Source organism: Archocentrus centrarchus, chromosome 11 (assembly GCF_007364275.1).
Source record: "Archocentrus centrarchus isolate MPI-CPG fArcCen1 chromosome 11, fArcCen1, whole genome shotgun sequence".
NCBI classification, from domain to species: domain Eukaryota; kingdom Metazoa; phylum Chordata; class Actinopteri; order Cichliformes; family Cichlidae; genus Archocentrus; species Archocentrus centrarchus.
In genome coordinates this window covers 28,520,303-28,541,515 of record NC_044356.1, presented here as the reverse complement: position 1 = coordinate 28,541,515, position 21,213 = coordinate 28,520,303, and the positions used below count along the sequence as shown (strand labels likewise).

Below are 21,213 nucleotides of genomic sequence, written 5' to 3'. Positions count from 1 at the left end.
CAGGTAAATGCAACGTTTCTAAATGCTCAACAAATATCAGCAAACACACAAAGTGTGTGCAGTTTGTTACACAGCTAGCTAAAAGAAGAGCTGCTGTATTTCAGGGAGAGCAAAGAGAGAGAAGTTCACTCAGAGATGGAGAAAGAGGACAGGAGAGGAAGAAGAGAGGTTAGAATTAAAGGTAAGGACTGGAAAACAAACTGAAGTATGCTGACTTTGTGTAATTCAAAGATTCTATGAAAATGCTGCAGTTTAGTGTTTAATAAATAGGTTAGTTTGTTGTACTGTATTTACAGTAAAGCTCTGTGTTGGACTGGAGCACAGTGTTTGTGTTCATGGTCAGAGTTACAGGTTACATCAGTGCAGCAGAGATGAGTTTGAATCAAAGCTGCTGATGCTGAGATTCATTCACTGAATCCAACATTTCTACAGCCTGTATGCTGTCAGTGTAGGGGATGGAGATCAGCTCAGAGAGCTGTGAAATACTGGGTTACATCTTTGTGAGTTCAGTTCATCCACACAGAGCAGTAAACCTCAGAGCAGCAGCAGCAGCAGGTCAGCTGATCACAGCCTGCACACCAACATCATTTACTGCAGCTCACAATAGAAAGCTGTGATTCTTCTCCCCATGCAGAGCCACTACAGCTGATCTTAGGGTTCCTCCACCTTCTGAATCCCACTGTAACCCCTGAGTATCCTTATGTTTGTGTTTAGGTGGAGACACAGTCACCCTCTACTATGGAGGACACAGAGAACAGAGCTGTGTTTAAATTCCCTTTCACAGTTTGTGTCCTACATAACAGATTCAAGCTGAGTGCATTCATTAGGATTACAATTTATATTGGAATAACATTTGTATTCTCATGTACTATTTTATATTATTACAATAATATATAATGAGGTTCGGTTTGTTTTACACAAAAATAGCAGGTAGAAACATCCTCCAAAGAACTACTTTTACTTTCTTACTTTGAGTACATTTCAGAGCCTGTACTTTTTTACTTTTACTTAAGTAGAGAAGTTGAACCAGTACTTCGACTTTTACTAAAGTATTTTTTAACATAAGTACTTGTACTTCTACTTAAGTACAGAATGTCAGTACTTTTGCCACCTCTGCCAGCTACAGATCAAGCAGTAAACTCTCGGGCTGAAAAATGAAGCCAGAGGTGTCTGTTCCAGAGCAACACTTGGGCAGTGACATTTCCAAACAGCAATCAGTGGTTAAATGCATTAACTTGTCAAAACAGCACTGAGTGACACGAGCTCCAAAGGTGAGTCAATCCCTAAAGACACACATGATAAACTGTTTGAGCTGCTGGTAGATTTTTAGAGTGTTTTTAACAGAATCACAGAATGAATAATGCGGCCAAAGAAGTTTGTGCTTCAGTTTTAGTGAGTAAAATTCTAAACTGGACTGCACCTAAACTGGTGTCTTCAGGTAAAGTTTGGGGATTAATTCCAACTTTCTCTTTGTGTGATGCCGTCCTTATCAGGCCTCATGCCTTTCATTATGGGTGTCTCTGTGCCCTGATTGTGTCAAGTTTTGTTTTTTTGCTCATTAAATATTTCTCCCAAAGCCTAATCTTCTTTTTCACTTTTATACGTCGTAGTATAAGCAACTAATTCAACTGGTAGGTTGCATATCATGGCACCCTACCAACCAAACAGCTCACCAGTAGTTGTAGTGATATTAAGTTCCACTTAATTAGTGCTCGCTAAGATGTTTAAGAGATGCTTCCTGTTGTGAGGAAAGGAGTTGTTGTCTTGGCTTATGGCTTGCACACAAAGGAAAGACGCAAGATCCTCTTAAAGGCTGTTTTTACAATGCACTTCTTGGTTTCTATGTGTTCATTATTGTAGTTGATGTGTAAAATTGGGCTATTATTATCAATAAGCAATGGCCTGAAATTAACAGTGCCATTTTCTCAGGCTTTGTCTTCTTTGCTGTGGTGCTGTAACAGCAGCAGCAGCTACATTCTGCCTCTTTTTAGACTTACTTTACATACATACATACAAGTGCTGTCCACTCAGTGGTTTTTGACCACATTTTCAGAATCAGAAATTTAAGGGATTAAAATGACAGTAATTTGATTTGATTTTTTTTTTTTTTTGGCAAATGAAACATCTAAACAGTTTTATTTGGTAATACTATAGTAATAACCACTGTTATAAATATTGAATTGAATTAAACTTTGGGATGTCGTTATTTAATATTTACTAAGCATCTGTAATTTCTTGTGTTATTTTTGCATTAGACACACCTCATGGTCTTTGTTGATAATGTTTCAGCTGATGCTTATCAGTACATATTTACACGACGGCAGAAAGAGAAACATGATGTTAATATTTATTTTTCTCTCAAGTAAAACACTGAAAACACAGCATCGAGCCATCGGCTTGCCAGTCTTTTCTATCACTTCTTCTTGTTTTCAAAGATCCAAATTCACAATAAGGTGTTCATAATCCTGCATTTTTGCTTTCACACTGTGGAATAAGTGTACATTTTTATTCAGCTCATACATCCTGAACACTGAGCATCATACATACTGTTGTTCAGTGGTTTTAAATTTACTTTACATATCATTCATAATCTCTGTCTAAAAAACTATTTGGTCTATAGGAGCCATTTGGTACTCCTTCCACAGTGGAGGTGGAAGTCCATCAAGTCCATTGAAGGTGTAATTGAAATGGGTTTTAATGGTTATATCAGTTCCCTCTAGTGAAATGTCTGATTTGAACTTAAATGAAAGGGAGGTTTAAGGAATTATAGGGTTTTATTTCTGCCAATTCTACCATGTTACTTGATTCACTGCTCATAAACTGCTTAGATGAGGTCCTTATTTTACAGTCACCATCAGGCTAATGACAGCAGCTGTGCTCTGAGGGATCGGCTTTGTTGATACTGAAAATAATGTTGACAGAGAAGGTGTGGGAGTGACATTAAGGTGTCAACGCATGAACTGTCAGTGGTAAAGTAGAAAGGAGTCAGATCGACTGATGATCCAGTTAAAAGTTTCTTGAGCCAATTTTTCTTGCAAGAATAAAGTCTGTTAGCTACTGACTGAAGAGTGCAATATGTATGTTTGCACTGAGCAGTGATTCAGTAGACAAAGTGTCAGCAGTGACTACAGACATAAAAATTTCATTACTACAAATGGTGCTCTAAATAATTCTTGATGGCATTCTGTTATGTAGTACAACTTTAGAAGGCTGTAGAACAAAGTAGTTTAATATTGATTACATATATAAGATAAGATAAGATGGTGTTTATTTGTCACATGCGCAGTTATACACAGTACAATGCGCAGTGAAATGTATTTTGTACCTGCAACAATATACACACACACATATAAATAAGAAGAATAAAAATAAGTAATTCACACTATACACTATACACACTTTACATGGAATTATATACACTATACACACTTTACATGGAATTATAGATTATTATAATAATTTTATAATATAAAATACATATAAAATTTTATAATACAATACATGACCTGGAGGCAGCATTACAAACAAATCTATTATTGAGAGGGTGATGGCTGTAGGGGGTGTTGCTGTAGCAAAATCCAAAATTAAAGATGATGGTTTGTTATTTGTATGCAATTTAGGATACTTAAAAATGTTCCAATCCAAACACAAAGGTTAAAATCCATCCATCCATTCATTCTCTTCTGCTTAAGACTTAATTCACATTCTGATGTACATACAAATCCACTAGTTCATGATCTATTCTTTTGACTGAAGATGTTTCAAGTTCTAACTTTCAGTAAATTATTTCTTTGTGAGTATTCTATCTTAGCTTCTAGTTCTCGGTTTCTAGTTAGGTTATTTTGTTCCCTTTCTGTTTCCTCTGTAGTGACCCTGTGTTTGTCTAGTCTCTGAGTCTTATTCCCTTAGTCATCTTGTCTCCCCATTCAGTCATATCTCCTGTTCTCTGTACCTTGATCTTGTTTATATACTGTCTGTCTTTCTCAGTTCTTTGTCGTGTCCTCATCCTTGGCTCCCTTGCTCCTTGTTTTTCCATGTTGTTTCCTAGTTTCCTCCTAGTTAGTATATTCCTGGCTCCTGTCCAGCCCAGTGTATTTTTAGTATCTTAACCCTGTGCTAACCTGCGTTGGCATCTTTACTGTCTGCCACACAGCATTTCATGACAAATGTGCTATACAAAAATAATACAGTGTAAGCTCAGGTTTTATGGATGTTTCTTCTAACACATTCAAATCAAGGTGAATCTTTATGCTTTTGATAAAAAATAAACTGTTGGAAATTGCTGGGGACAGCGTGTGGGCTTGTAGATTGAAACAGATGTTTTCTTGATAAAACTAACAGCTCAGATGGAGCACAATATTCAGCCAAAGGAGGGCTACGTTATCACAAACTATTCTACTGTATAAACCTGTCATGGTCCTGGGTTTTTGAACACTGCGTTTTGGCTTGTTGGGACTTTGAATTCTTGGTTATTATTAAATAGTCTCTGTTTGATTATGGTTTTCTAGTTTTTGCTGCTTTTGTTGCTTAGAGTCCTTACAGCCCAGCTTTTTTTCACCTGTGTTTTTTCTTACTTATGCCAAAAGCATAATAGAGAAGTGAAAGGACAACGAATTCATTATCATTTCTTGTTTTTTGGTAACCATCTGGATGAGTAAATTAGGATGAATGAGTATAAGTACTGTCATGAATTTCATCACTCTGTCAGGTACAAGTGGATTCTGAAATTAAGTTAAATAATAAATGTACATTGCTAATTTTTAGTTTCACCACTGATACACTACACTATTAGGCCCCGTTTACACTTTTTCAGTGGAAACGGTGTCATTTTACCATTTTCATTTTTGAAAAGTAACACGTTCAGATTTAAATATTTCACAAACGATCTCCGTTTACATGGAAACACGCAATGTTGAAAAATCTGCAGTTCCCACTGTCAGGCCACAAGTCGGCAGTGTGGATATAGGAGTCGCAACCATAGTGCGCATGTGCCAGTACCCCCGTTTTCAAAAAGTTGCATTTTTGCCTGTTTACACAGAAATGCTTCACTCTGGAACTCGTTTTCATCTGAAAACATTCTTATGTAAACAGGGCCTTAGCCCAGACTATGTATCTACTTAAATCATTTAATTACAATTCGCTTAAAAAAAAAAGCAAAAAAAGTATTACTCTAAAAGAGAAATTTTTTTTCAGCCTTTAGCAGCTTTAGTTGACAGTTTTGCAGTGTAGACAAACAGGAAAGTGGGAGGAAGGCACGCCGTAAATGGCAACAGGTCGGGACTTGAACCTGTGCTGTCTGCACCGCCATGCAGCATATGTGGTCCCTTGATCAACCGCTGAACCACCCTGGTCACCAGGAAAGGTATTTTTAAATCCAGACTTAACACATAGCCAATCAACAGCCTTTTCTACACCATAACTACACACTGATGGAATAAACTGAAAACACTACTGGCTTCTGTTTTTTGAGTGTTCAGTGTGACGGTCTGTCATAATATGTAAATTTCCACAATTAATACACCACTATAAACTAAAGCAACATTACCAGGGAAATGTTTATTCCTTGGGCATGAAAATCACTGAAACACACATACTGTATATACAGTAACACATTACAAAACACAACAGGCCTCTAACTCCAAAGAAAAAATTAGGGTGCAGCTTGTCTCTTGTCTGGGTCTGGCCACAAAACCTCATCTATATTACAACCAATGTCCTCTCTGGCCAGACAGTGAGTGAAGCACCGTCTGGAGTGATGTATCCACCCTTGGCATGCTCCCTCATCAATGTCCCAGGAACACGAACAATGGCATGGTGTCCTATGATGTTCCTCTCCATGCGCCTTGTTTTGACAAGACTGAAGCCAGCTTCATCAGTGAATAGGAACTTGTATTCCACAGCAGCTGCATCTAGCTCCATAACTCTCTGAAACCAAACATTATGGCATTTGTGTGGCAGTATGAAATATACAAAGTTATGTTGTACAGGGCACTGGATTACAGTACCAGTGAGAGGACAGAGTAGCCTACCTGTACATACATTATTCATAGCGCAGTTGCTTCACCCATTCAGAGTTCTATATAAACGGGACCCTGTATATCTGCTTACTTGATATCTATGAAGGAGACAGCCCAGTGCAGATAAACTTATGGAATGGATAGTGCTAAATGTAACTTTGTGATATTAGTCAGAGACATATGCTGTTGTCTGTTCTGACCATGTTTATGATGGCTTGTTCCTGCTCTGGGGTGAACAGCTGTCTCCTTCCTCCAGTACGGGGTAGTCTTGCAGTTCTGCAGATGTGAATGTTTATTAGTGTAAAGTGAAATTCTACTGTAAATAATGATCCGGCACTACACCGCTGCATACAGTTCAGTTGTGTGAGTTCAGTAGTATGGTATAGGTAATAGGTTTACTTACCTATTCTCATTTCAAAAGGTCATATTGGATTGCATTTTGGGTCCAGCCCTGTTTACACAGTTGTTTTTGTAGTAATTCAGCAAATTATACTCTGTTTACATAGGCTGTTTTCCCAGGAACCTAACAAGTCCTTCCTTGTTTCATAATTACAATTTATTAATGAATTACTGATTACAGTACAGAACCACAGATGGGACAATATATTTTAAAATCAAGAGCCTTTCCTCAGTTTTTCACTAGCTATGAAATGCAATATGCAGTAAAGTTTTAATGCATAATAAAGTGTTGTCAAGTATTATTTGGAGCCCCTTTACTGTTAATGAGGTTTGTATTTCTGTAATTACTGCTGACTTATTTGTCTACCAAACCACACAGTGGAAACATGCATAATTTTTATTTAGTCAGTACTTATCAGCTGGCTAAAAAAAATAAATACATTTAAAACACAAAACTTTCAGCTTACTGTCAGTCTGGTCACAAAATCAAGAAAAGATCTACAGTTTAACATGCAAGCAGTTTATGACCACTCCTATCTAATGCTGTGCTGACATCCACACCTTCTCTGTCAACACTCGTTTGAGTGTCAACAAAAATGTTGACGCCATCATCACACCACAGCTGTTCTCATTAACCTGAGACTGTCAAATGATAACTTGTGGCTGAACAGTTTAGGAACGTCTGTTGGTCAGGTGATTGATTGAAGGTAATTGATAGCGTAGAATTCCAACATTCAGTGCGAACAATGTTCCTCATTCAAGTCCCCACTGTGCTTTCAAAGGTGGACTTCACCACCAGGGTGAAACAATTCACAGCCAGGTGGTATCTGGTATCAGATGACTGCTTGCTAAATTGTGGTAAGAGCGAACAGTTCTGATACCAGTGAAACACCAGGCGATCAACCTCTGGCTAGAACCCTGTGGACTCTAAAAGCTACAGAGCAGTTATGAATAATACATAAATTACAGCTTGGCATTTTCTGTCCCAATCTAAGGATATAACCTATGGTGATGAAAGTTGATGGAGGTCCTTTTAGGAGAAAAAATAAACCAGTGATTCAGTGTGATTATGTTAACTGAGTAAAAAACTTGGTGTTCAGCTAAACACTGAAATAGATATTGTGTACACCACAAAAACAGAAGACCGTGATGCTTGCACTCAGTGGTTATTGCTGACTAATGAACATGAAAGCATAAAACAATTATTTGACTGCACTGCTAATGTTTTTTAAAGTAAAATTGAAATTTAAATGTGAATTGATTAATGTTGGGTCCGGGAAGGGTGCGTTTTAGATGTGATAGGACACAGAGCACTGGGACTGCTCATCAGTACTGTGTGTGCGTATTCTGGTACACATGCGCATACAGAAAGAAATGTAGCAGAAATATGTGGAGCTCTGTTCTAAATATTTAGGGTGACGACTCAGTGAAAAGCTGTTTTAGGGGAGGGACCCAAAGATTTGGCCCTTACAACTATGGGGAATTTTCCCGTGTTGCTGACACGCCGGCTTTTCAAATAAACGAGCAGTCACAGCGGCAACGATCGCAGTCATGCAGGCTTACTTTCAGCATGACTCGATGCACTGAGGTGTCTTGCCGCTAATCTTAGGTTATCGCCTCTGTGATTTATTTTAATACTCTGCTAAGCTGTGAAAGGGAGCCAATGCAACAGCAGATACATGTGCTGCAACACAAGTGTCCAGCCAAATACTGCAATATTTATTTATTCATTTATAGGTGCAGAAACTGCGTATGCTGACAGTTAGGAGAGAATTAACATGGCTTTAGCATTCAACTTTTTTTCATTCTTCGCACTTAATGATAATGGAAACGGCTCTTCCAGCCCCCACAATCCTGAATTTCAACCCCCACCACAAACATCCCTCTGTAATATATTTTAATTACAGTGCGTGTTAGTGTGTCTTAAAATGCAGGAACTTCCTCAAGTCTTTCCCACTTTCTCAAGATACTGGTAATAAATGAATGAGCACAATATGATGTATGAAAGGTATTACATAGATGTCGTGTCACTAGTCCTTGAATGGACTGCATAATTTTAAAATGCAGTAAAGTGCCTGCTGCCAACCATTTTGTTTTTTTCATTCAAATGTAAAATAAAAGCAGCACTCCAAAAAAAGTGTCCATATCTTTGCATCAAATAAATTAACAATGCACATCTGCAGTAAATTGCTTCAGTAATTTTAAGGGCAAAAAAACTACCTGTGCAGACAGGTAAGAGAGCCCACACTACCAGTAGCATTACAGCAGGTTCTTTTTCTTCCTTAGTGCTTCTCCTTCATCCTTGAGACTTACCAAAAGTCCTTCTCCATAACCTCCTCAGAATAGTGTATAAAGTTTCTTTTTGTTTAGCATGTTGTTCTTGGGTCATTGTTTTTGACTTGTGTAATTATATTTTGATTTGTATTACACCACTGACACGAAGTCCTTTATTTAGCTGCAGCTCACCACACAGTAGAAATGTGTTGAAGAAGGTCACTGTGTCAATAATTATTGCTTTAACTAAGTTTGGAGGATGGCATGACAAAACTAGGACGGGGATAATTTATGTTGCCCAAAAAAGAAGTCGTGGATTTGTGCAACAACTCTTATTAGCAAGGTTTAGGCCCATCTATGTATTCATGTCAAGCCTATTTATTAACTCCCCTCTCTTTATTGAAGTAATGGGCTATACTGAAGTAATAATTCATTCATTATTGTTCATAAAAAAGGTTATGTAAAATTTTGGTGAACTGTGTGCCAACAATAGAGGCAACACTTCATGATAAAATTTGCTATTTAAACCAGCAGGTCATTGTCTGAAAATATTATTTGAAATATTTTCTAATTATAAATGTGATTGGCCCTTAACGGTTCTAACCATGTGCTACAAATTACACTGCAGAAAAGAGGCATATTCGTCCCCGTATACTGACGCGGGCGCCGCTAGTAAACTGCAGCTTTCGTCAGTATACGGGGTAGCACATTTTCGTTCACCGTGAACGTTCACTGAACGTCTGATGAACATTCACTGAACGTCTGGTGAACGCTCACTGACAACGTTCACTGAACGTTCAATGAACGTCTGTGAGGATGTTCAGTGACCGTTTTACTTTTGATATTTCCAACATGGCGTGTTGAATGTATTTTTAAGGTTTGCCTGTGAACATATGTCCTCCATTTTCCAGTGAGATTCATCCGCACTTGTATCAAACGTGAATATAGATTCCAGCCACTTAAAATTAACAGTCAGCAAAGAACAATTTAATTTAACTGGTAGAGAAGAATTTTGCTGCAGTTTTATTTTATTTTATTTTTTTTTGCAAAATAAGCCATTTCCCACAAAATTTTTAGATTTATGTGCACAGTTTAATTTGTAATGATCTATGATTCCATTTAAAGAAAAATCAATGTTAAAATATTTTAACTGCATAATTCAAGACTGCAAAATACTTGCAAATGTTTTCCATGTTTGACCCTATGTGTTTGCCTGAAACTAGTGTGAAGTGCAGGCCTGGATAAGATCAAAGCATTAATAACAACCAAGGCAATGCAATGATTTGATAAACAATTATGCTTTAATTTTGTTTTTACTATATACATGTACATTTTCTAGTATGTTTAAACAATGTTTTTGGATCACCACTAAACACCACTAAACAAAAACACAAGTCTTCTACTCTACAGTAGAACACTTGTTAGTACAGAGAAACAGGTCAAACTAGCAATGCTGCAGCTGCATAGTCCCAATTTAGGGTTCGTCCTCCTCATCATTCCTGTCCTGTCCTGTCCTCGATTGGCCGACTTGTCTTTACGACACTTCGCATGTTTCAGCCAAACTCCCAACCTGCCAGGATCTCAGTATCACTCAGAGTATCTGACCCTTGGTTCTTTCGTACAGCCCCTGAAAAATATACAGACAAAAAAGAAACTGGAAGTGTGAATTGGAGTACCGTGGTTGGTGTCAGGAGGCAAGACAAGATGATTTTCATGGGCTATAGAGAAAAGTGCACAATGGCTAAAGCTTCAGTCTAAATTCTGACCTTTTAGTACTTACCGTATTTTTCGGACTATACGTCGCTCCGGAGTATAGGTCGCACCAGCCAAAAAATGCATAATAAAGAAGAAAAAAACATATATAGGTCGCACTGGACTATAAGTCGCACTTTTTTTTGGGGGGGGGGGGGGGGGGGTGCATTCTCCCAGTTGCCGTTAAGCTGTGCTCTCCATCCATCATCCACTGCGCCCACAGGTTACGCAAGACTGCCTTAAAGCTGCAGTTCATGGAGATGTCAAGTGGCTGGAGTATTTTGGTTCATGTGTTATAAATGTCACATATACGTCGCTCCGGAGTATAGGTCGCACCCCCAGCCAAACTATGAAAAAAAGTGCGACTTATACTCCGGAAAATACGGTACTAAATATCACGGCCACCAAGTGCTTGTGAGCAGAGAAATTTTTTTTGCCTTTCCGTCCATAGAGGCTGTATTGTTCTGCAAGGCGGTTTGTGACGATCTTTGGTAAAATATTATACACAGCAGCTCTCAGATCCCTTCCTCCAATGACTGCCAGATGGTGCACCTAAAATGTGAAACAATACAAAAAATTTAAAAGTCACTGTTTACACAGAAGGTAAAGGCTCATTTTGACTGTCATACAGTATCCAGCTTTATTGAACTTATTGTACAAGACAGATGTCAATCAATTACGCATACCACTGTTTTTCTGACTGCTCCGGACTCAAGTGCCCGGTTCAGAGCTTCTAAGTCTTCTGAGCTGGAGGCTGGAAGCGCGAGCTCATCCAATGGGTCCAGCTCTTCCACAGAATTATTAGCAGCCTGTTGGGTCAGAAGTGCTTGCAGCATCTTGGCATTGTTCAGAGCTATTGCCTTGACCTCCTCTATGGCCCTAAAAACTTTAAGCTGAAAGTTGTATTCTGAAAAGAATGATAAAAGATCAGAGAAACATAAAATATCAGTTAGTAAGTAATTATTACCTAGTTTCAATTAGGCAACAAGGAATCATGTTTCTGTTTAAAAGCACACAATTAATTCGCCATTGCCCTACCGTTTTGAAATTTAATTACAGAAATGATATATATTTATAATGTATTATATGACATGATAGTGCACTCACTAGAAGTGTCCTCACTTCTTGTGTGTACTTTGTTTGTCACATTTACCTGATAGAGGAGTTCTCGTTCCAGATCCCGTTTCACTTTGGATGGAGTTGGTGGGCGTAGCTAATTGTTAGATAGCGCTAGCAGAAAGGACTGTATAGGTGATATTGGGTGTCTTCCCGGTGTGTCGATCAGAACACTCAGCAGCCCATCACATGCAGTCGTGTTCTTTAATCAGGCTTTGGCATACGAACAGCACAGTAACATCAGTAGGCATGCGTGATAGTATGTGTGGTCTGAAATAGATTAATAAAGAAATAATATTTACATTAATAAACTCAATAAACAGATAAATCTGAATAAACATCATCAACTTACTAAACATCTGACAACAGGTCAGGAAGTTGCACTATTCTACCTATTTCTCCTACTTCACTACAGTTCTACAGGTATTAGGGAATTCACATTCAAATGTAATGCAACACTACCATCTAGTGGCTACAATGGCTCATAACATGGAGACATGTTGCTACATGCCCCTCGGCAAATGGGTCGGCAAGCCAACCGCTAGCTTACAACTAGTATCACCATAACATGCATGGCACAAGCAAGGTGAACATTCTAACATGGATGTGAGCTGAAGGGTGAAGTCTGCCCACAGTTTACACTAGGAGAAATTGTATTGGAATACAAAGGGAACATTGTTCCTGCTCATCACGGATCGGACTTAACTGTAAGGTTGATCACACTACGTCACCTACAACTCAGGCTACTCGTAAGTACGACACACAATAAAGAAAAAGGCAGTTAAATGATCACTCACATCCTCAGCAATGACGCACACTACACACATTAAGGTTTTCCTTCATAGTCCACTCCGGCACTCGCCATCCACTGCCGATCTTACTGCTACGTTGCTGCTATACTGCTACTTGGCGCATGCCCAGTAGGTCGGTCTTTCCAACACTAATGGATGAATGATATGCCCGATAGGTGCAGATGGGTGGTGGGTGGCAATGGTAACTGTGTTTGATGTGTTATGAAAGTGGCTGCTGGTGGTGGATGATGTCGCTTGGTGACTTCTGATGATGGGCACCGCAGGTGGTTTAGACAGTCGAGGAAGGTTTTTCCTCGACTGTCTTTCTTCGTCCTCACTCTCAAAATCAATGTTAATTCGCCTGTAAGAAAGAAACATTCCATAAGAAATTACTACAACTTCTTTACAGACATGAGAGGTTTAAATGGCTCCATGTGACACATCTCATTATTACGACAAGGCAAACATACATGACCATTGTCTGGTTTCACAATGAACAATTGAGTAAACTTTTACTCTTTCAAAGTGAATGGTTCACACCTTAATCGTCATTAAATACTATATTTGTAGTGAGTGGTGAGGGTCGGGGACCGTCATGGCTATAATGATGCAGGAGTTCTCAGAAAGAACCACCTTTGATAGTCGCATGTTCGTTACGTAGTAAATGCAGGTTTGTTTGTTTTTTTTAAATCCAGCTCAAGGACATCACAAATCAGTATCTTCATAGCAGCGAACAATGTTGATATTAGCTGTAATTAAAAGAGGTTTGTTATAGTAGATTAAGTAATGTTTTTTCAAATTAGTTCACATAATGACTGCTATATAAACTACCTACTTTCTTTTTCTTTTACCCCTACCCTCCTGGGCTTCTGGTTCCGTTTCTGTTTCTAGGTTGAAACATCCTCGGCCAAGCGACTCGTGCTTTCAGGTAGTCGTCTGAAAGATAATTTAAATAAAAAGTAATCATTATTTTATTTGTCATATGTTCCAAAGAAATCATGCACAAATGCTTGGCTAGGCCAATGTAGAAGGTAAACTCATTAACAATCAAGAAGGAGAAATGTTGTCATGATTAAAGAACAAAGCAATCAATTATCAAAATATTTTGATTTTTGAATAGCACTACTTACCATGGCGGTACAGAATCTTGATTTCATATGCATTCCATGGGTCACTGACTTCCACTTTGTTTTTAGCCATCTTTTCAGCCATTGTACTTGTGTAATGGCTACCTGGCCACCAGCAGAGCTTATCATTGCCTTGGATCCATGAAGAAGCCACAATGTCAACCTCTGTTGTAAGTTGCTCCTCACCATCGATGGTTTGTTTGTGCTGGAACTCCACCACAGAGTAAGCCATTCCTAATACAGACCAAAACAAACTTAAACTAACCACTGGCAGATCCAACAATTACTGCTATATCCTAAAACCATGTTGCTACATGTACTGGTCAGGTTTATTCACTAATAAAGCCCAGCACAGCCCAGCCCAGTCATCATCAAGTGGCAAATACACTTGATTCTGTAAACATAAGCATCAGGGTTTTTACTTTACTTTGTGAACATGTTTCAACATGCCTATTGGCAACTGTTCATTTAGACTACTACTAACCAAAATAAAGGCTGCTTGGCACCACCACCTAAGTTATAATCCATGTGCCAGTAGGACAAACTCAAATCTAGTACATATCTACCTACTCAATAGTCTAATACATGTACTCAAAGGACTTCAGAAGTTAATATTTATCAAAGCCATCTAATACTACAAGACGACCTGAATGTCCAGCACAGCTAAAGGTTTCTAATCATTTGTATTGTTCTCTGATAGTGAGTGCAACAGAGGCATTGTCACAAATGTGGGTTTGCCTTCTTCAGGGAAAAGAGCACATTTACAAGTGATGTCACTGGCTCTGACTAGTTCCATCTCTAGTCTCAAGTGGGACACTCGATAAATTGACAGAATACTGGAATGCACAGGGTAAGTGAAGAAATCACCACACTTACCAAAGAACTTAACAAGCACAAACTTTTCATCATCAGATGTGATGAGGTTCTGAACCAACCCGACCTCTTCATTCACCTGCACACAATTATCTCCCTCTGAGGAAGCAATACAACCAAAGTCCAAGTGCAGTTCACTGTACTGCTCATATGCAAGTGCTCTGCCACCCAAAGGCAATGGGCCATGAAAATGCTGCCCTGTTGCTGCATTTACCTCTGGCAGGTGAATGAGAGAAGTTTTTCTCTTCTCTGATAGTCTCCTTATGATTTGTGACAAGGCTGAGTTTGGCTTCCTAAGCATGCGCTTAATCCTTCCCAGAAAATTCTCAAAAGGGAATGCTGAAATATTTTCCAAATAACCATGTAATAACACTTCATTTGGTAAATGAATCAGGCTATGGACCTTATAAACTATGTTTCTCTGGCCATACAAAAGACCAAAATGCTCAACAAACTGAACCAGAAGTTGAGACGCAAATTGGCAGTAGTCCTGGTACAGTGCTGGTGAGAGCAAGCAACGCATTGCCACCGAAAGCAACAGGAAGTTCTGGTACACTGCAATGTCAAGCACTTCTAGCAAAACAATAGGTCCGGTGTAAAGCAGAAACTGTTGGAACTCAGTAGATTTCCACCTGTCTACTTCCCAAAGAGAGCGTGGTTTGCGTGCTAATTCCTTAGGAACTGCAGGCTTCAACGTTACCATTGATTTTGAAATGGTACTGATCTGAGTAGGGCCAAGACGAGTAGCACCAGTGCCGGATTTCCACAAAAAAATCAATTTCCTCATGACACCCAAACAGACTAAATGCATATAGTCTAAAGGGAAGTGAGTCACCATGCCTATGCCAAGAACATTCCAATGACAAGGCCCTGTGTGGTGTTCATCATCTTCATCCACAACGACAAAATCTTCATCCTCTCTCAGTGCAGCATCAGTTTCAGGGAATGTCATTCTTCGTTCATGATGGACACCAATCTGTTTACACTTATCACAACCAAAATATCCAGAATGACCCTTTACACATTTAACAAATGCACGTGCAGGTGAATCACAAATCACTGTGGAAATCTGTAATTGGTAACAATGACCAGCAAACACAATACCACTTTAAAAACTTGTCAAGGTATAAACCAACATCAGTAGGCTTATGTTTTCCACAATACAGACCTATTATGAATGGGTCTTTTTGGGGAAGCTCCTCAATTAGACCCAAGATTGGCCAGAACTGATCAGAAGCACTTTTGAATAATGGAAGGCCATCAATGTTTATTTGCTATGAAATCTTATTAATGGAACTAAATAAGCTATGGTGCTGATACGCCTGAAGTTTCTGAATAACACCATTTTCCACACCGAAGTGATAGTATGATCCACCAGCAATGTTCAGGATATTTGAAGCATAGCTGGTATCTGTCTTCAGCAAGGTTCTTGCATCCTTATGAAGATCGGTATGTCCACAATTCCTAAGAATTTTCAAAAGACTGCAGAGAGCAACCTGTTTTATTTGAAATGTGACTGCCCAGTCTGAGAGCTCATCACCCAAGCAAATGTCCTCCTCACTCTCAGTATCCAAGAAAGAAGAATCTGTGGAGCAATCCGGTTCTGATTCAGAGCTATTTTCAATGTGAACAAATGATTAAGATGGTAAGTCAGAAGGATGACGGATATCATGTTGGTCAAAAAAGTCTGTGCCAGGTTCATTATCTACAAACGTCCCAAGCAGCGATACATTCACAGGTATACTTTTAGTGTCACCTTCATTGAGCATGCCATCATCATTGTTACTAGAATCGGAACTTACAACTGAATCACCAAGTATGCCGAGGGTGTCATGCTGAAATGCAGTATTATCAACCAGATGTTCAGGATATTCATCAATTTCACTGTCATCATCTCCACACTCAAATTTTCCTTTTGCAGCACGGCAAGCCTGCCTCCAAAGAGTCCATCTTGAGAATGAATCAGATTTGTTTGCCATTCTTAGTGATAGCCTAATGGTAATAAGCCACACTTTTCAGAGTTCAATTTGATTAGAGCCAACTCAGGGCACACCAGCCCATTTGACTGAAAAAAATGTGTTTTTCAATGTAATCGGCACAATAATAAACCGAACTGGGAGTGGTGCTGTAACTGTGCTATTAGCTAGTGATCTGGATAATATTGTAAAAGGAAGAAGCCAAGGTCCAGTTATATCACGTGAAAAGATCAAATACAAAATCATGCATGTAATTTGTGCATTGATGCACAAATTACATGCATGATTAAGTCAAAATTCTGGTTGTAAACCGTATGGACATAAATGTATGAGTACTACTTACAACGCGGCTCAGCCGCGGTGGCCATCGTTTTCAAACAAAGCATGGTATTTACCGTAATAAATTTTACTTTACGTCCTAATAACTATGTTTTTGAACAAAATACAAACAGTGATAAATAAACTTACTTAACACTTTAGTTTTGGTCGGTATCAGCTGAAATAAAGGAATATTTCTGGAGCTCGTAATTGTTGGACCTTCACTGGTAGTCGTGCGAAGAAATGGCGGAATGGCGTTGTTCGATCTCGTTCTTGTGGGTCTGATGGCGGTTGGCGTCTGATACCATGTAACTTCCTACGTAATCGCATTGTTTGTTACGCGCGAAATTCAAACCTGGTAACTGTGAGGTACAGAAAGAAAACGGGAAAAGTACAGATTGCTAAATAAACACAATTAAAACTAACCATGGTTTTGTGTTTTTTAAAAAGCATTACCTGAATTGATGTGTTTTATATTTAGTTAACCCCTACAGAGGCGCCGACGCATCAATTTATGATATCGTCGACTTCAGATGACGTAACAGCAGGACACTGATTCGCTGATTTCAATTAGAGTTGAAAATGCAGACTTCAAACTACGTACTAATTTTTAAATCATGCCATGCCTTTTCCTGTATATTATCCTCGTGTTTGTGTGCAGGAGATGGGCAGGAAGTTCTTGGTAGCAAAAACAAACACACACACAAAAAAAAACCACAATCTTGTTCCCTATTGGATGGAAAAATGGAGCACAACAGCCAATCACAAAATTATATGGCAACGTACGGTATTTGGTTGCTGAGGGAAAGGTGAAAGACTGGTGATGTTTTGCATTGCCGTGGGATGGACAGAAACTCTTCTTTGGAGTAGCACAAATAATTTGTGTGGTATCTTATTGTGACACCTGTTTATTCTTTAGTTGTACAGTTGTATTTTAATGTACTTGTAATTGTAATAACTGTTTTATTTTATAAATTTGTGCATATATTTCTGCATATATCTTAAATATTTTAAGAAGATTACATGCTAACATTTACATAAGCCACATTTTACAGAAACAGACATTATTTCCAAACGTTCACAGGACGTTCAGAGAACGTCAGGGGTGCACCAAGACAAAAAATGGAAATTTGGTGAAAAAATATTGTTAACAACACTGCAGATGTAAAAGATATAACAACCGATGAAATAAAAGCACAGCAAAAAAATTTCCATGATGAAGGAACATTCACTGAACATCATGTGCTGAACATTGAACATAAGACTTTCAGGGGACGTTCAGTGAACGTCTTCTGAACCTTCGCTTGCTAGCTGGGGAGAAACAAATTGTGAGGCACAAGTTTGAATTTCTTTTTTTTTTTATTTACAAAGCAATATGCACATACACACACACATCATATATCATATATATATTTATATATATCATCATATATAAAGCCTGTCATGTCTGGCAGTGTTTGCAAGTAGAATCGTGATCTGAATGCACTGTTGTGCCAAACATATTTATTCTTCCAAGATAAGCTCTATGGAGTCTCTATAAGCTTTTCTTGTTAATGTTTGTGTTTTTATTTTATTTATTTATTTGTGTACATATACATTTAATTCCAGTTGACAGGCTGAGGAAAAAAAAGAGAAAAAAAATGAGAGAAAGGGGAGAAGACAGAAAAAGAGGACAGAGCACCACTAAACTAACCAAAACAATTCAAATGCTGCAACAACAAAAGAAAGAAAAAAGCCAACATACCAAAAAAAACAAAACAAGCAATACCTGGAAAAATAACTATGTGGAAAAGGCACAACAAAATGAAGCATGGTTGTATAAGAACAACAATTTCGTTATGTTGTGATTACATTAGTGCAGTGTTTTTCAACCACTGTGCCGCGGCACACTAGTGTGACGTGGGAGCTCGTCAGGTGTGCCGTGGGAAATTATCCAATTTCACCTAATATGCCATTAGTGTCTGTGCTGTAGTAGTGACTGGGAGCATAATCATATGCATAATCATACTCTTCCATATCACTAAACTAGCAGCAGGTAGCGAATCGCATTGCACATAGAGACAAGAGAATTAAGCCGCTTTTCCATACGGAACGACTCGCCGCGATTTGACGGCATCTCCATTAGCATTTAATGCATTTAATCATTAATTGATATTAATCTCTGGCTCTCTTCCACAGCATGTCTTTCTCTCCCCTCAGCCCAACCGGTCGCGGCAGATGACCCCCCCCTCCCTGAGCCTGGTTCTGCTGGAGGTTTCTTCCTGTTAAAAGGGAGTTTTTCCTTTCCACTGTCGCCAAGTGCTGCTCATAGGGGGTCGGTTTGACTGTTGGGTTTTCTCTGTATTATTGTAGGGTCTTTACCCACAATACAAAGCGCCTTGAGGCGACAGTTTGTTGTGATTTGGCGCTATATAAATAAAATTGAATTGAATTGAATTGAATTGAATTGAATTGAATTGAATTGAATTGAATTAGAATCAGGTACACTTTGCCGGTCCTTTGTCCGTACTCACTCACCCGAGATTCTCAGCGATCCGAGACGATGCAAAAATATGATGCGGACAGGGGCATGGTGGCCATCGGGAGGTTCGGGATGTTTCCCGAACGGCCGGTTGTTTCCAGGCCAAACCGGCCGGTGATCATAATTTTTTTTTTACCCAATTAAGCACAGCAGCGCTCCCCGCTGCAGCTCTTGCTGCCAGAGGTGCAGTCCGCAGCTGCAAATAAAGTTCTCTTGTCTTAAAATTATGGTTTGTCCGTTGTACGAATGGACAAAAGGCCTCTCCAAACCAAGCTCCTGGGCTGAATTTTAACCCCAGCCCGCCCCTGGACGCGGAGGACAGCATGCCACTGATTGGCCAGGGAGTATCGTCACTAGCGGAGGCATAAGAGCGACTCCTTCACCAGAATCATTTTTAAAACCCCACAGCAAGAAACTGGAGGCATGCAAAACACCAGCTGAATGCCCAGACCGACAGTTTGCAGCAGTAGTTTTGCAACATGAAAGCCATCTGAAACGCACACACAGCATACATATTACTATACTTAACAATGATAACCTTCAGCTATTAAAACATTGTACGGGGGACTTATGCATGATGATGATATTAAACTGGCATTGGCTGTGAGCTTGTCTCTATCTCATGTATTGTGTTATTCCTGGTAATAGAATGCTTTTGGACAGAATTAGAGTTTGGAAAAAACTGAAGTTTTCTACTATAAGACCACATTGTTGTGGCATTTATGTTCAAGCTGTGTTTTTGAAGTGGATGTGTTAAGTGCACTTTTTATTTGAAAGAAGATATATATTATATGATAAAGTTCTTTTTTGTGTTTATTTGATTCCTATTCAAGACACTTTGATAAGAATGACTATATTGTTAATATAGGCTACAGAGTATCATTTTTTAACATTTTTGGCTGGTGGTGTGCCTCGTGATTTGTTTCAATGAAAATAATGTACCTTGGCTCAAAAAAGGTTGAAAAACACTGCATTAGTGTCCGTATCTATGTCATGAAATGCACTTACCAACGAGGGCGGAAAGCTGCTGCTCCGCCCATAAGGAGCCAGAGGCAGGCAGAGAGGGACCCAGGAAATCCGAACCATCCGCAGCCCATCAAGAGCCACGAAAACCTGTGGCCACACATTCCAGCGACAACTGCATGCTCACCCCAGCAGAGGAGAGAGGGAGGTCCCAGACGGAGCCCCTCCAGTCCCAAGGAATTCGAGGCAACAGGAAACCAGCCCCTCCAGAGGCCAGCCCCCCATGCAGGCCGGTGGCAGGGCCCCAGGGCCCAAGTGCCCAAGAACCGCCCGACATACCACAGAGCCCCTCAGACCATTCTTGTTAACTTGGGGCAATAATGAGAGCATGGACTCTACTCAGGAGAAACTCGCGGTTTCAACACCAAAAAATAAATCACCAAAAAATGAATGTCAAATTGGAAAACCTTAAATTTACGGAATTCATAAAGTGTTCTAAGCTGGCTTTTATTGGTGGTCTTTGAATGTCCCATTTTCCAGAAAGCATCATGAGCTTTGCTCACATCACTCAGACCGTTTCCCTGCCCCCATATCCATAAAGTTAGCAGTGGTCTAATTCACTTTAATTTGGTGGCTCAATACTCCAAAATCTCTAATTTCTTTATATTTTACAGGAAATAGGTGCAGCCATTTATTGAAACATACATGAATGCAGTTTATAAGGTTCAAAATGGAGCCTGAAAGCCAGTATTTGGTATGACCTCCTTTATTCTTCAGCACAGTCTGAACTCTCTGAGGCAGCTTTCTGTAATTTCTGAAGTAGTCTTCAGGAACAGTTCTCCAGGCTTCTTGAAGGTCATCCAAAGCTCTCCTTTGGATGTTTCTGCCTTTTGTTCCAGTCACTGTCAGGATGCTCCTACACTGCTTCAGTAATGTTGAAGTCTGGGCTCTGGGGAGGCCAATCCATGACTGATTGTGTTCCATTGTGTGTTTTTCTATCCAGGTATGCTTATACTGCATTGCCAGTACTTATCTGTGCTGATAAATGATTTTTGACAAGATCTCTGCACCAGTGCAAGCTTCTAG

At 39.3% G+C, this 21,213-nt stretch overlaps 1 long non-coding RNA gene across 1 annotated transcript; it reads right to left on the bottom strand.

Moving 5' to 3' along the window:
• Positions 1-10,751: 10,751 nt before the first annotated feature.
• Positions 10,752-13,248, bottom strand: LOC115788487 (uncharacterized). Its single transcript, XR_004020592.1, has 5 exons — positions 13,185-13,248; positions 12,356-12,710; positions 11,596-11,828; positions 11,129-11,349; positions 10,752-10,994 (listed from the first exon to the last, which is right to left on the bottom strand). It is a non-coding gene; the product is annotated as an uncharacterized LOC115788487 (long non-coding RNA).
• Between the last annotated feature and the right edge of the window lie 7,965 nt (positions 13,249-21,213).